We start from the raw sequence: 13,619 nt of genomic DNA, 5'->3' as shown, positions 1-13,619 counted from the left end.
GTCTCATACACTCACACGGGCACACACACACACACTGGGAATACTGACGTTACAGTGTTTCCAAATTGTTCTGAACCTTTTCCAATGTGACAAAAACTGTGTGGCAGTGCACCTCAGCACAAGTGTGGTCTTCTTCAGTGCCAAGGCAAACTCTCTGACTATAAAACTCATAGTGCAGACCTGACGCCAGGAACATTACCTCTTTTTATTTTGCTATACGGAACACTTTTTACGCAAGGCAGTTATTCATCAAAGTTTGCTACACATAAACAACCCTAGCCTTCTCACGTACTATTCATCACACCATGAAGATTTTTTATTTTCCTACAATTGCATACAGAAAAAAAGAAGAAAAAAAGGGGATGAGACTGTTAGGTCTATGTCATATCTGCACCCAGTTTCACCCGGCTCGGCTCTCCCTCCCACAGCCTGCAGTCTATCAAGAGTATGGCGGAAAAACAAATATTTGAAAGAGCTGCTGAAACACATCCCCCTTCTTAATTAGGGCTGTAGTAATATAACTACATCCAATCAAATGTTAAACCCCCTTGGGAATGCATGTGTCTCATTTAGTGTCTGGGGAGCTCTTAGCTTAAGCACTTCATCAGACGAATAAATTAGACCTCTGTTAGCCTAAAAATAATTTGCCACTTCTCTTTTAAGTGTTCGTTTGGTGATCTTTGTATCAGAGCATCACGGGCCTCTCACAGAATAATCATTTAGCCACATCCTGATATGCGGACTGATAATTGTGGTGTAATTTAGATAATAAAATACAGAATAATCAGCCTTATTTACCTGAACACCTATACATTTGAGATCATTTAGAAAAGTTTGGATTATTGGAATGAAATGACCAACAAAATAAAGAGGTAATTGAAACATTATACATGCAAAACATGCCAGTGTGCATAAGCATGCCAGAATACTTGAATCAAATACTTTTCTTTATCATAATGTCCTCATTGGAAATGTAGCAAACAATATACTAAAACAAAATCCAAAGGTAAAACCCCCTGATGAATATCTAAATCTTGCAACTGGTCTTAGATCTGCCGCTGAAACCAGGACACAAGAGAATGTCGGCTCTACCCCACTTTACAGGACACATTTTTTGTAAAATAAATAAAGCGATTCTGTTACTGCTTCTTTATTTTCCCCTTAGGTAAGAATATATTTCACATGTGTCTTGTTTCTCTCAGAGTTGATTTTCATGGCGAGATTGCCAGTTCTCTCTTTATCGACGGCGGGCGTTATGGTAATGAGCCCCAGCTGGTTAAGGCTGGTTGTTGCAGTAATTGAAATGGTCAAGTGCAGCTTGTAATCCAGGGCCGTATGTTAACGCAGGGAGGAGAGGGTGCTTTAGAGTGCCATACAGCTGTTTTAATCTCCTGTTAATAATAGAGACTTGGTCTGCCTCATGTGCTGTCTGTCATTTATCATCGGCACCTAAATAAACTCCCTTGTTGAAGGAAATTAGTTTGTGAGCAGGGAACACAGCAGAAGACAAGAGCCTCAAAAAGTTCAGAATGCTGTCCCCGAGCTGCAGGAACTGAGAGCTACTCGGTTCCTGAGAGCACTTGAGGAAGCTTCAGTGGTGATGATCAGTGATTACTGTAAAATGGAGGGAGAAAAGAGGAAAAGGAAACCTCACAGAAACCTTTGAGAAATCATAATCGGATGTCTTTGTTTATGGAGAGCGCCCCTGTTGGAAATGAAAAAAGGGCAGGATTAACCGATTAAAGGACATACAAGAAGGTTGGAGAAGCCAATTGTTGTCTTAATGATGTTGCTAACAGCAACAGATGAGCCAAATATATCTCTTATCTAAGCATGACAACTGTTGTGTCTAATTCTGCTGCTTCAATGCCTGCCTGGTCGGGATCACCAAGGTCCGCTGAGACTCTTCACCATCTGCTACCATTCTTCTCTGGGCTTCCTTGTCTGGTCAAAATAGTTCATTGTACTGATGGAGTGAGGATAGATGCTGTGACCTCAAGTGTAGAGAGAAAAAATCTGGTCTATGGTACAATGTGAAACTCCACTTTAATTGATTTTAAACTGGTTGAACATTTGCTTTGAAAAGGCTCCTGGACCTTGAATTCAAATACTGTTGAATGTCTTTATTAATGTTCCGAGTTTTATTAGACGTGATGTTGTCATGTTGTAACATAAATACAATTCCAGTTCACTAGTAGCTGTAGCTGATATGTCACCAATTTAAAAATGAATCTGAATGGTATTGTGGGTGAGATGTTGGGAACAGTTTTAGTAGGAATAAGCAGGAAAATAAAAAGACTTATATTGGAGAAATGTTGGACTTCTATCAATACTGTATGTCTCCCTTCAAAGTAAATCTGATTGGCCAGTTTCATTAACTGACCAATATGCCTAATACACATTATAACAATAGAGGTGGTGCTCTGTATATCCTCCTTCCTTCCTTCTCAATACATTTGTACCCTTTTACCCTCTTCATCCTTCCACCCTTCCTCTCCATTTCTGGTCCTTAAAGTGCTTTAAGTGCTTGTGACTGTGCTAATGAATGAAAATGTCCTCCCAGCAGCGAGCAGCGCATTTAGCTGAATAGTCACCTTTGCTGTAAAAGCTCTATTAGGCCCCGTTGCCAGCAGGGCTAACGATTGTGGCCCATGTTTATTTACTAGGTATTGTAAATGCATTATTTATGGATAGGTCTCCAGACAGCACTTGTCAAGAGTTAAAAATGTCAGTATAAAGTATTGGGGGAAAAAGAAAAATAGCCACCATTATAAAAACCCAAGGTGACCTTGATTTGATTCACATGCAATTAGAACAGTTTTATATAATGCACTAAAGTATGAATCAATACTGTGCAAGTCAACATAGAAAATACTTTGTGTGTTGAGTCTTTATGATCGTCCCCCAGGACAAGGACGGGTAAATCTGTTTAAGCTTCCTGTCTTGGCTTTTAGGGATTTCCCTGGTATCTACTTGTTGAGTCCTTGCCAGTAAAACTAGCAAAACATTAGAAGCGGTTTGGTTTAATTTCTCAAGAGAGAGGCATTATGTGTTCTATACAAATACATATCAACAATTCAGTGATGCAGTTTCTTAATATTTAAGTCAAACTTTAAACAAAATGTCACAACTGCTGGTATTCAATATCACATTATGCCATTATGGCTCATTTGTTTGGATGCTGTTAAGAAAAGAGTGCTGCATAGTGAAGGAGAGCCAATAGTCTGTGAACAGTTGTGTTCTCAGGAAATTTGACACAGCTGTTAAACTGAAAGTGGGCAGTCTTTCCATATAGTTTGTTAACAATAAACCATATTATCATTCACCTAATCTTTTACAGTTCTCATTGAACCAAACGTAAAAATAAATCAAATATTATTAACGTAACAAAGAGAATAACAGAAAGATACTGCAGTATTTTAGAGCAGTCCGAGTAGATACAGTAGGTGTTCAAGCAAAGTACTCAACACCTGGAGCCCTTTGACAGAATCATGGCTAATTAGCTTTGCAAAGGGGGGGCATTGACACTATTCAGCCAAACTACAAGTCCCTTTTAATCCCAGGTAGGAGGATATTTAATGGCTACTAAGAAAATAATCCCCCCCTATTACAGCGGCAGGTAACCTAACCATTACTTGTGACATAAAACAGCACCACAAAGTGAGCCACTGTGAACACAGGGTTATATACGAGCACTGTACATGTTACTGTGTTGTCAGTAAGACCTCTCTTTCTCTTCCGTTTTCTTGTATCACCTCTGCTCTATTTATAAGTGTAATCCCCCTGACGACGTTGTGTATTATCACTGTGTAATGACTGTGCGGTAGGTTGAGTGTGGGGGAGTGATCAGCATTGTGTGCGTAGCCCCAGGTCATTATCCTCTATTACAACAGGCCATGTAATGAGATTCAGAGATGGGTGAAAGCTTTGGAAGAGAATAGGATCAGCGCTAAGCCTGTGGTCTGATTAGCACTGATGAACTCTTGACTCTGTTGTAACACTGTCCCCTGTCAGTGTCACAGCCCCTGCTGACTCCACATGGTGGCTCACTGGAAATTGGCTGCAGGTGCATAATAGCACCAACACATTTATTTTTAGAGATGTATTTAGTTTGAATGCAGCCTTTCCAAAAAAGGTTTTCCAAAAGTATATCGCATATCATGCAATCTGTTTTATACATTATATTATAAAATAGGCACCCTTTCCCTACCCCCAAAACAGACTGATGCACCTTCTCCCCTCCTCTTTTAGTTCCCTCCCTTCTCCCCGCTCCTCTCATCCCAGCTGCCATGTCATCTGGTTCTGCTTTATCCCACCTAATTAATAGGAATCTTTGTTATAATGATCTGAGCATGAGCCTCTGACTCTATGCATATGCAATGAGGGCTGGAAATCCAGTTACCTTGGCTGCAGATTTCTAGGCACTCTTTACACATAGCTCTGCGCTGCCTCTCTCTGAGTGCAGCATCCTGCCGGACAGCGTTATGCCGGGACCCTCCTGGCAGGACACACACACTGGACAAACATCAGTCACGCACCAGAATCTCTCCTGTGCACCACCTCCTTTAATAATCTGTTGTTTATTCTATCAACATGATTTCAGCAAGCTACTTATCTTGATGCAAGTAATCTATTTGATCAAATAGCCGATATTGTGTGTGTGTGTGTGTGTGTGTGTGTGTGTGTGTGTGTGTGTGTGTGTGTGTGTGTGTGTGTGTGTGTGTGTGTGTGTGTGTGTGTGTGTGTGTGTGTGTGTGTGTGTGTGTGTGTGTGTGTGTGTGTGTGTGTGTGTGTGTGTGTGTGTGTGTGTGTGTGTGTGTGTGTGTGTGTGTGTGTGTGTGTGTGTGTGTGTGTGTGTGTGTGTGTGTGTGTGTGTGTGTGTGTGTGTGTGTGTGTGTGTGTGTGTGTGTGTGTGTGTGTGTGTGTGTGTGTGTGTGTGTGTACTTGGTTGCATATCCTGTATCTGTCAGTTGGGGCCTTCTTGTGCATGTGTGTGTGTTCTCTTGGCCTGTGGCGTGGTGCAGCAGCCCAGCGGAGCAGTGCTCTGGTCTGTCACTTTTGTTTGAATAGGTAATGTAGATCTGTTCAGGCTGAAGAGACATGAGCTGGAATCGCTTGTTAGGACACATGATCAAAAGCAGCTCTCTGCTCTCTGCCAATCAACCCTCTTGTCACCCTGTGAAGCAGACGTTAAATAGATTTTCCGGCTGTATGCCGCGGGCAGCCTTCCAGCCTGACATGTGAACTTTCACAAAAAAAGATACCCTGCCCCTCGCTCCTCCCTAATCTCACTTTCCCGTTCTCTTTCTTCACGTCCATTTTTTGCTCTTCCCTTCTTTTTCCTCTCCCCTTTTCCATGTTTTCCCTACCATATTGAAACCCCAACCTGATCCAGATCAACATTTTCCCTCCTATGATTTTTGTCTCCCACCCCATCTTACTCTCCAGTGACAAAGTTGCTTCTTTGCCAGGCTGAGATCAGAGCCCAGGACTAAATGGAGTGGCTGTATGAGGGGAATAGGGAGCACAGAGTGTCTGGTCCTCTGCTGAATTATGTATTTACTATCAGTTCCAAAACAGAGCCCTCACATAACACAGGCACGTCCCCATAGGCCTTTGGAAGCCGACACAGGTTTCACTTTACACAAGCTAAGATATAGATTTTGTTGCCCCTTTCAAAACGGGAACCCTTTCTGCTGTCTTGGTCATTCAGATGACAAAACAAGCAGCTGCTTCTTCAATGTGCCATTCTTTGCATTCAAGATCACCTTCCCTACTTCTCATATTCCGACTAGTCAACAGTAGCAACTGCTGTGGAGCATTCCATGGGCCATCTTCCCGGGTTTCAGCTGTTGAGCGTGTCCCCCTGCACCCATGCAGCACAAAACTCCCATTGTGATCCTGGCTTACTGGCTGCACAGGAACCCCTTGATAGGAGGAAACGGGTGTCTCTGGGAGACAAATCATGGCCAGGCTTGCACAGAGGCTTGTTTGTCTTTACACACTCCCACACCCACACACTAGATAGTGCAGTATCAATGGGGGGGGAAATAGCAAAAATATTTATATTTGCTGTTAGAAAGAAAAACAATAGATTTGCCCCTGCGCTGTATATGGATGAATGAGTGCTGAAATCAGCAGCAGTTTGTAATGGCCTGAGTGTTTTATGTGACACCACACTATTTGGAGTGACACAGAGATGGTGGAACGCTGACACATAAGAAGGCAGAAGCCATTAATGCTACTATATTTGCCATTGGTCTGTGAAGCTTAGAATTGGGAAATAACAGCCTGGTTCTGCTGTCTGTTAAAAGGAACATGAGGAGGGACATAAAGACAAGCTGCACATATTCAGCACAGTGTAGGAGGAGGGGCTGAGGCGCTCAGAAATGGGGAGAACAGGGGCTATTCCACAATGGGATGGAGTGCAGCGCGAGGGCACATGTGTCCTGCTGTGTGTGTGTGTGTGTGTGTGTGTGTGTGTGTGTGTGTGTGTGTGTGTGTGTGTGTGTGTGTGTGTGTGTGTGTGTGTGTGTGTGTGTGTGTGTGTGTGTGTGTGTGTGTGTGTGTGTGTGTGTGTGTGTGTGTGTGTGTGTGTGTGTGTGTGTGTGTGTGTGTGTGTGTGTGTGTGTGTGTGTGTGTGTGTGTGTGTGTGTGTGTGTGTGTGTGTGTGTGTGTGTGTGTGTGTGTGTGTGTGTGTGTGAATGCCGGCAGAAGGGTTACACAGGGAGACTTGTGTGCCAGCTCAGTATCACTGTCCTAGCTGTGGCATTCAGCTCCCAAGCATTCTCCACACATAACTTGACAAAAGAGCCGGTGTCATCTGACCAAGGATCAAAATAGTGTGAGTGTAACTCACACCCTGGGCACAGACAGCCTCTGTGGCCTGCTAATGATTTCAGAGCACATTGCAGTCTTGTTCTGGAAGTCAGACGTGCGTCAGCCATCCAGCTAAGAGATCCGCCTTCACACAAGCAAACATGACAACTAGTGTAGATGCAGCCTATTAACATATTTGCATTGTTTTTCCCTAACAGCAAGCATTGATGTCTTACAGCAAACTTTGATGGGTTCCTTTTGAACAAAGAGACTATTTAATCAGCAGTGATGAAACAGATGTTTCCTCCCACTCAAAGCTTTTTCTTTCTCCTTGTTCAATAACATTACATGTGCCAGGAGATGAGATGAGGATGTCAGAAGCAACGAATAGAAATGTGTTTTATTGCACTGCAAAGCCTGAGTGCCAATGATAATAATTATTTGACGAACATCATGTCTCTTTGCAAGTACCTCTAGAATATTTTTTAAGTCTGCACCAGTCAGGTGGTTGACTTGCTTTAAGACAACGTCGTTAATTGAGCTTCATGACTTTCAGTTTGTAAATTGATATTATATTAAAATAAGGATTAATGCTATGTTTGGGAAAGCCTATTTTCTATATATAATTCCTTAACTGTTATGATCAAGCTGTAAAAATGTTTGAAAAAAATATGGCTACTCGTATACTATGAGTATTTTGTTGTGTGCTTGCATCTCTTTTTCTCTCAGAGAACAAACATCATAATAATGGCCTTTGGTCTTACAGTCCAGTGAGCAGCGTCTGTGCATCCTGAACAAAGATAGCTGCAAGATTCAATAAACAACTTTAATTAGTCTACTATATAAAAATGAGAAATCAAAACAGCAGGAATATAAATAAATTATATCCTCACTTTCAGTTTGCATTTTCCTGTTTGTTTTTACCTCAAAATTGGTAATTTAACTAAAGTTAAATCTATAAATGTATGCAGTTTGGAGGACTTACACACATATGCTTTAGCAAAATTCATGACATTAACAGTATGCGATATCACTCAGCTTATTCTTGTATCTAGTTTTTTTTTAAATACAGAATCTCATCTTGTGGTTCAATCTCTGAAGCGCATCGCCGTGGTCCAGCGTTTATGATGAAATAAAGTTTCCATGTCTGTACCAGACACTTGGCTTCACTGCAAATTGTAATGCATTTATGTGGATCCTATTAGTCTCTTTTTGTCCTTGTAGAGTCAGACACCCATTAATTTACTAAATCACACTGAACAGCTATGATCACAGTAGTCCACATTTTATTCACACATCTATTAATTTAACATAGTTGAATAAATGTGAATGTTTTCGAGCATTGATTAGCGGGCGAGTTCATATCTGACAGTTAAATTGCAGGGTAACCCTAAAAAATCTCTCCATTGCAAGGTACCCAGCAATTACATTTTTGTTTTAAATTATTATAATTTATTACAGTGTGTGGACCCTAATGATTACTGACATCAAATGGAAATTATAAATTGAAATGAAGTTCACATATTCCTCCTTGTAATGTTCATCCTTACAAGTGCCGATCCCCTGATCAGCAATGGCTGAGATTCCAGAAGGAAATATACTTTTTCTTTCCAGTAAAACTAATAAAATGCATGCTTCACGAAACTTAAAGACACTCACTATATATATATTTTTTTAATTTTTGCTTTTCTTTATTTTATTTCCTGAACAATCTTTTACAAAAAAAATATTTTAAAAGAAAAAATTAAAAAATAAATAATGTTTTTTCTTCCTGTTTATTTATTTTTCTTTACATGTACAATTTGATATTAATGTTATCAAAGCAAAGGGTTGTTTCCCTATTGCACTTTATTGATAACTGTGTGAAGCAGAGGAGGGGAGAGAAGAGGGAATGAAAAGTTCATTTTGCTATCCAAGCATTTAATGGTCCTAGTTCTTAAAAGTGACCTTGTGGGGTAGAGAGCGGAGCTGCACAGCAGCTCCTTCCAGATGCACACATGGCATCCATCGGGGGCACAATCACGCACAGTCCCAACACCTCAGGCTCGGACATATGTTGAGTTTTATTTCATTCTTCTGACATTAATCCTATTCACCAGCTGTTCTGCCAGCTGCCACTCTCCGGCTTAAGGGGAGATTGCAGTTTTGGGGGCTCTGAGTACTGGTTTATCTTGGCTCCTCATCTGCTCCTCACAAAGTTTTGATTGGATATTTTCTTCCTTGCCCTCCTCCTCCTTCCAGGTTTCTTGACTTGCATATACTTCCCTGCAATCTTTTTCTCTATTTAAACTTTTTTGCTTTTGTTTTTTCCTCTGTCATTTGGTTGGATAAGGGATGCCGGCTTCTATTGTAATGTGTGGTCCATGCCCTCTGCAAGGCCTTGAAGTCTTTAGTAATGTCAACATACAGTATGGTTGATAACGCACAGAATATGTATTACAAGCATTAATAGCAAAGGGCTTCTTCAATAAAGTAAAGTACAAAGGAATAGGCACTCTCAGCATGCGGCATACCAGCCTCTTGTTTTCCACTCAACTTCTTCCACTCATTCTCTCAAGAAAGCATTTGTGAGGAATCACCGCGCTAAAAACCTGCTCACCCCACAGTCATCTAACAGCATTTCTGTAAGATTACCCTGGACATGGCCTCAGCCTGTACAGTTATGATTATTGACATATTGGGTCTGACATATTTCACATTTATGTGCATTGTCTGGAAGCATACTCAAGTGTTCTCAATGTCATTTCTGCTGAAGTACGGCCGGGCAGTCTGCGAGCAAGGGCCGCAATGAATTGATCATTGCTCACTGCTCACTTTAATAATTCAAGCCTGATTGCCACAGAGTGCCGCAGTAAAATGGATTGGGAGAGGTCACATGCTGCTCAGCTCAGGAGGTGAAGCCTCTTGGGGATGGTTAATTCATATATGCTTGATAGACACGTGTCCTATTTAGAGAGGTCAGTGTGCTGTGTTATACGGCTTCCCAGAATGGCCAGGTCAACACTGTGGGATTAACACGGTGGTCATTGCAGATAAAAGCAAAGGATAAGGTAGAAGTTGTCACATAGGCAAGCATCTTTTAGCTACCTCAGGAAAAAGCAAATAGCAAATTGCATCTAATTATCCTATTTAAAATAAGACCGTTTTTCATTTTGTGCAGAAGAAAATAAACCACTTAATTTAAAACCGATGTGTTGAATGCAATGTATTATTAACCACTTTGTATAAGACTGTTGATCCAATATCAGCCCTGAGTTCAGCTTCCACAAAGCAGCTTCTTAGACTCTTATTCATGGGAAGACCTTTGGCTTATCAAGAAACACTACAAATAACCTTCAGCCCCTTGTAAAGATTAACAAGAGATGTTGACCATTTCTGAAGGCAGGCAGGTTTCTTCTATTTGAGATATGACAGCATTATGTTCAAACTAGGATGGAAGTAAATAAGGCAGCAAGTGTAGAAAGAAGGAAGTCTTGTAGCAAGCTCGGATGAAGCACATCCCATCCATGTTACCTACGATATATTTATAGCAGCTGTTTACATGACCAAAGAGGATAGTCTAAAGGTGACTAACAGAGATGTTCACCAAGTGGAATAATGATTAGGTGTCAGTTAAAGAAAGCCCACCGCGAGGTGCAGGTGCTCCACAATACACTGACATGGTTGGACCTTTTTATTTATGCATGCCAGCACTAGTGATTACATATTAAAAAACTGGAATTACCTTACTGCACCAAAAAGTCTTCTAGAAATGGTAGAGGTTATTAAAACTGTTGACAACGAGGAAAGGTAATTGCCTGAAAATGAGCGACAACGCACTGTTGTGCTCAGAATGTTTTTTCCCCCCCGGCTCCCTCTTTAGCGTTTGCATTGTGCGGCATCACCCGGGTGTGTAACCTATTGCGTTCCAATTGCTCCCTTGCAATTAGTGCCCTTTTTGTCCTCACTTCAATAACGCCATGATTATGGAGACTTCAGGAGTATTTGCAGCATCCAACAGCTGTTGTCTCAGGGACTACCGGCTGAATGACAAAAACATGTTTTCTCTCTGCATTTCACTTCCCTGCCTGCCTCTTGTAATTATTATGTTTTATTTGGTGTGATGATGGGGTCTTGTTTTTAGTGTGTCTGTGATTAAGATATTCAAAAGACTCCTTGGAGTGTGTCACAGTCATTTTCTTTTTTATCAAGCTCGACTTTTGATTTGTTTCCCGTGCAGTGCAGTGCTGATGGGAAATTAGACGTCAGCCTATCATTGTCTGACTGACATTCTGAGATGGAAACGTACGCCTCAATTAAAGAAATAGTACTGTATCTTACACTGAATGCAGGAGATAATTGTAAGAGCTTTCTAAAACATTACACATTTCAGTCTATCTTAGTCTTTTTAGAATTTAGACGGATAGTTTTTACATGTGTAATCACATGATTCAGTTTACATGATGAACCAATAAAAGCATTAATACCATATAGAGAAGTAATTAATGCTTAATTTATGAATGTATAAATCATTGCAAAATAACTGTGATTTGTGTTATTTTCAAACTAAGTAATGGTGGATATTCCTTAGACAATTTCTTTCTCCATTAGACCTTTAGCTTGAGGAATTAAGAGACTAAAACACGTCCACACTTTCTATAGATTGAGATATTTACAACAATTTGCATGTGTAATGTTGGTACATTATAAAAGCGTGTTTAAAGTATTGATAAGCACTGGTAGATCGGGTTTTATACCGTTCTCTTTTATACGGTAGTGTCGTTGTAATCTTTTTTTACGTAAATAGATTGTTTCCTTCTTAGATTTTGCTCATCTTATCTAGGAGTAACACTGATATTGTTTATATTGTTGCACATTTTTATTTTATCTCATTGGTAAGGGTCTCTTTATTTTTCAAAAATGGTTAATTCCTCAGTTTTGTTATTGACATTCATATATATTTTCCTACGCTAAGTTTAAGGTTCTGAGGAGAGACGGTTTTGGTTGGCTATAACTGGATTACGATACATTGTAGAAAATGTGCTCCATTCAAGCTGAAGCATTTTTAGAGAGTTTAAATCCCCCTCGGCTCCTCCACAACTGCACATAGCACTGTATCCCTATTTGCCTCACGGTGTGGGCCTCTTCATTCTGGGCAGGAAATTATTTATATGGTTAGTGTCAGTTGATCATTGATTTGGTAATTACACGTTTCCCTTGAGGCTGGGACAACTGATATACAAGGCCAATGCTAAAGGGGAGGTCTCTTACTCTGTTATCCATGACTTATGGCTAATTTGACTCTTCTAGATAGCCCTCCTTTTTCTACGAACGGCTTTCCAACACAACAAACACTCAAACATAAGTATCATCTTTGGTCCCGGGAGGATAGTGCACGCAGAGAGGCTCAGAATGTGGTGGCAGACAGTTGAAACGATTTCATTGCTGACAACACAGAGTAATAAAACACCAACTGCTGCACGTTGTAACAAACCATTTGTGTGCTTTGAGGCAGGCACAGCCTTTTGTGTTTCAACACATCTAGTAAAATAAACTGTTTAGGAGATTAAAAACATTGCTGTGTCAAACTAAAGATGGCCATTTTTGCCCAAACAGTGGTGGTATGTTTGCAAACTTGAATAAACACTCTTCATATCTCTATGGCAATCTGAAGAGCCATTTAAAAATGTGTTTGTCATTATTTTCAATGTCTGCTTTATTACTGTCCCATCCAATTCCCTAGTGAGAAAGATTTGATTTGTTTGTGGCTTCATTTATTTATCTATTTGGTTTTCCACTCAGTGATTTGAGCTTTTCTACAGTTTGCGTTCATAGTTTGAATGAATTACTCTTTTTAGGGCAGCTATAAAAACATAAAAAAGCGAACGACTTTCCCCTATTTTTCATCTCAAGCCACAGGCATTTATAGCTAACTACCACTCAATTTAATAAAATGTGTGTGAACAATAAAAAAACTAATTCTCATTATTAGCTAGTGCATTAAAACACCAAAGGGTAACAACAGCAGGGGCATGTAAGAGATATGAGAGGGTAATCAATTTACCTTCAACACTGTCAGGACAGACAGTTAATGTTAACCTGCCTCTTAGCTTCACTTCTGTGGTTTATACTGAACACGATATTCTGGCAGCACTGACTGCCAGGTGCTGAAAGCTTTGTTTATGTCACACATCAACCAAGAAACATTCCTTTGTTGAGATTTATGAGGATCATTAGCTTTGTTTTTAATACAGTAAAAAAAAAAAATGCTGTAGCCTTATCTGGCCAACTCATCTGGGCTTAAGGTGTCTCAATCCCTGCGCCTGTTCACTCACATCAATAAGATCACAGAATACCTGCACAGGAAAGCTCTATACCACAGATGACAGCACTGATAGAAGATAAACATTTTGAATTTGGCAGTAATAAACCAGCGTTCACTATTCACTTTCTTCTGTGGCACTTGGAAAAGCTTCAATTCTCTAGGAAAGGGTTCAGGGTATTTTTCCAGCTATACGGCCCCAGCCCTAGAGAAGAGACAATGAGACCCAGACGGGCTTAGTAGTCCAGAAACCATTCCCCTCTCAATGGGAACACGTCTTGGACACACACTCCAATAGTTTTGTCTTGTATGTTGCTATCTGTGCGAGCTGCAGAATGGAGGGGGTCTCTGCCAGGCGAGGGTCCATAGGGACCATTGGAATCGCTGGGGCTGGAGGAAGTTGGTCCGGGTCCAGTGGGGCGATCTGGGCTTGGTGACAAGCCAAGCTGTCTACTGCAGGGACGCTGGGAAAATGTAAATAAGAGCCTGATAAGGGCTA

At 40.7% G+C, this 13,619-nt stretch overlaps 1 protein-coding gene across 10 annotated transcripts in view; it reads left to right on the top strand.

Annotated features, from left to right (window-relative positions):
• Positions 1 to 13,619, top strand: part of sox6 (SRY-box transcription factor 6) — a 132,199-nt gene that overhangs the window by 48,535 nt on the left and 70,045 nt on the right. The gene's annotated exons all lie outside the window — the stretch shown is intronic.

This window comes from Notothenia rossii (assembly GCF_949606895.1).
Source record: "Notothenia rossii genome assembly, chromosome: 2".
In the NCBI taxonomy this organism is placed as follows: domain Eukaryota; kingdom Metazoa; phylum Chordata; class Actinopteri; order Perciformes; family Nototheniidae; genus Notothenia; species Notothenia rossii.
This window is presented reverse-complemented; position numbering and strand designations above follow the sequence as displayed.